Source organism: Labeo rohita, unplaced genomic scaffold, assembly GCF_022985175.1.
Source record: "Labeo rohita strain BAU-BD-2019 unplaced genomic scaffold, IGBB_LRoh.1.0 scaffold_903, whole genome shotgun sequence".
In the NCBI taxonomy this organism is placed as follows: Eukaryota; Metazoa; Chordata; class Actinopteri; order Cypriniformes; family Cyprinidae; genus Labeo; species Labeo rohita.
In genome coordinates this window covers 29,086-32,272 of record NW_026129858.1, presented here as the reverse complement: position 1 = coordinate 32,272, position 3,187 = coordinate 29,086, and the positions used below count along the sequence as shown (strand labels likewise).

The 3,187-nt window shown below is 39.0% G+C and overlaps 1 long non-coding RNA gene across 1 annotated transcript; it reads left to right on the top strand.

Moving 5' to 3' along the window:
• Window positions 1-203: 203 nt before the first annotated feature.
• On the top strand, window positions 204-3,187 carry LOC127162355 (uncharacterized). Its single transcript, XR_007827321.1, has 3 exons — window positions 204-1,338; window positions 1,469-1,563; window positions 1,656-3,187. It is a non-coding gene; the product is annotated as an uncharacterized LOC127162355 (long non-coding RNA).

Genomic DNA, 3,187 nt, shown 5'->3' with positions numbered 1-3,187 from the left:
CAATAGGCTGCTGCGTGCGTGGTTGCAGAATGCACAGCATTGAGTGGGAGTGGATTCTCTGATTGCATTTCAGAAATCAACATTGTTCAACAGCTGCAAACACGTTGTAAACAGAAACTCTGCCTATGCTTACGCCTGTTAATCTTTTTTTTTTATGTAGTTGTTCTTGTTGTTTTTGTGCAATATGTGGTGCCCACAGAAAATGTGTCAATATACACATATCAAAACGTGCCTAACAAATATGGCAATATTTGTCTGTACTAAACACTAAAAAGGGACTCTTCCTATACCTGAGCAGAGACTCTTATTTTGATTCGGGAAAATCGCGTATATGGACACTGGCTGTAAGTATTCATAAAAGAGTAGGTGAGAATTACCTGGGTGACGTACTAATTCTCGCGAGATTCGGTCGTGCGTCTACTTAAAATGCGTCCGAAATCGCCTACTTCTCTACTATATAGTAGGGAAAAGCAGAATGCGATCGAATAAGTATGTCCGAAAAGTATTCATAAAAGAGTAGTCGAGAAGTTCCCGGATGGCCTACTGCTTCTTCCCAGATTCTTGAGTGCTCATCCGATGGATACTTTTCTATCCCAGGAAGCCACGCGTGCGGATAAACCATGAAGAAGAAGAGGATACGTCATAATCGAACATGGCGGAAAATTTGAGTGAGGGTGTTTACAAATGTGAGTATTACAAACCAAAAACACGTTCCTTATTTTACATTTGCATTTCTTGAACTACTGTAGAACAAATTGTAAAGTTGTGATTTTGCTGTAAAAAGATGTTTTATTATGTATATTGTTAAAAGTAGAACTCCAGGATACACCTGTACGTCTCCAAAGTGGATTTACATACATTTTAAACCGTATACATCTAAAATACGATTACCAAATGTCTATTTAATATCTGGTAGGTAAATGTTCGATATGAGTTTCATACGAGTTTGTCTAATAGGTCCTAGTTATGAAGTAGACATTTGAGTGATGTACGTTGTATGTGTGCTATTGTGTAGTACAATTAACTATTGTTAGCAGTATTTGCAATAGATGGATGTAAGTAATATAAATACATTTCCATAAAGTACCTACATATAAGTAATCTATTTTTTTTTTCACCATTAGAACTGTTGAAAATTTCAGAAACATGTGTTGGATAAAAAGCTACTTAACATGTCATCATGTAAATGTAGTTTTGAGCACACAAATCTCAGAGGTAACGTGAATCTTGTGTGGATTTTACAGGGACAGATGAGCACACACGTCTGCTTATACGGTGGAGAGCAGCTAACAAAGCCCTCTTCACCAGAAGGCGGAATGCTGCCGTCAAAGGCTTTGAGTGAGTATACTACAGAAAAGAATAAAAAATCTGTTTAAATCCTAAGTTGTAGTTTATTTAAATTATTGTAATTTCAAACAGACTTATTACAGAACTTTTCTGATTCTTGATTTCTGTTCATTTGCTGCAGAGCTTTTGTGGAGGAGCAGGGCCTTCAAGGCAGAGTGACGGCAGCATTTGTAAAACAAAAAAAAAAAATGGGAAAACCTCAAACAGAAATATAAAGTAAGAGCATTTTGTTACTTATAACACAGAAATAAAATGACATTGTGCTATTAAAATGACTGCTTTTGTGTTATGTTTGTGCATTTTTATAGGAACTGAAATGTCCAAAGACCGGTGTTAACACTGAGGATGGAGAGCCCACAGCAGCATCTTGGAAATGGTATAGTGCCATGGATGAGGCAATTGGGGGCAGACCCTCCATCACTTTACCTGCCCTTATTGCCTCATCTGGCCCAGATGTTGCTGTGTGTTCTTCATCCTCAGTGAGCCCAGAGCCAGCGAGGGCTACACGGAAAAGGCCAAAACATCTGGAGGACATTATGAAAGAGATGGAGGAGAGGGAAGCGGAGCGAGAGCAGGAAGCTGCCGAGAGAGAGGGGAGACGATGGAAAGAAATAGAAGAGAAGGAGGACAGAAGAGAACGAGAGAGACAAGTAAGGCAGGAAAGACAAGAAAGAGAAGCAGAAGAAAGAGAAGAGAGATGGCAACGAGAAGTGAGAGAGAGAGGAAAGGAGAGAGAGGGAGACAAGGGAAAGGGATGAAAGGTTCCTTTCCCTCCTTGAAATTCTTGCAAAAAAATAAATAATGGAGACAAAAGCATCTTCTATTCATTTACACATTTATGTTTGTGTAATAAGAACAAACATATTTTCAAATACAATTAAATATATGCACAGTAGTCAGCATTTGAAGTGCTTCAAAACCTTTCATCAAAGTTGTCCTAAAACCAAAACCATACCCGTTCTTGTCTTAGAACAACTTTGTATGTTTTATGTATATGTGTGTGTGTACTGTGCAAAAATCATAAGGAACAACCAGCTCTGATTTAGCAATGCTTTAATGACAATCAATGTTTGGCTCTCTTCATTAAGATAAAAACAGAAAATCAACAAAATATATGGACAAATAAAAAAAAAAAATTGAACAAAACGTCTTCTTTAAGCAACATCAAGAAAGTGTCAAACAAGAAACCCTGGGAAGCTTATCACATTACGTTTTCTTGGACTTCCAGTGAAAGTCAGGTTCCTTCTGTTGCTCAAGTGTAAAGGCGGTCACACTAAGTTCTTGGCACATATGGCCATTATACTATTGCTACATCATCATTAAATGGTGGCTTAAGACTTTTGCACAATACTATGTATATAAAACTATCTCTAGGAATTTACAGTATAATATAGACTTCTAGATATTTACTGATAACTTTCATTAATTTAAATACTTATGAAGTGTTTTCCTGTTGTAGTAACAGTGGGAGTTAATTGTTGGTGGTTTTATGCGGATATGAGACCCGTCTATTGCACCAACCGCCCTGCTGAAAGCTGGTGACCCAGCCAGCTGTGCAAATCCGGCTCCCACTGCCTCCAGGTCATCACCGGTTGGAAAGCAAATCACCCTCCTCAAAATTCCCATGATTGCCTGGCTCACTCTATGCACAATGTCATGCACAGCCAGTAGAGGAAGACAAGCACCTCAATGTCTGTCTCCCATCCATGGTCAGATTCCAGTCTGAGTGCACCAATGAGGGACATGATGGACGGCAAAGACAGGTGAAGGTGGGCACGGTGGTCAGCTGCTTCATTAAAATAGAGCCGCAGAATTGACACAGCTCTATTCAGGTGGCAGT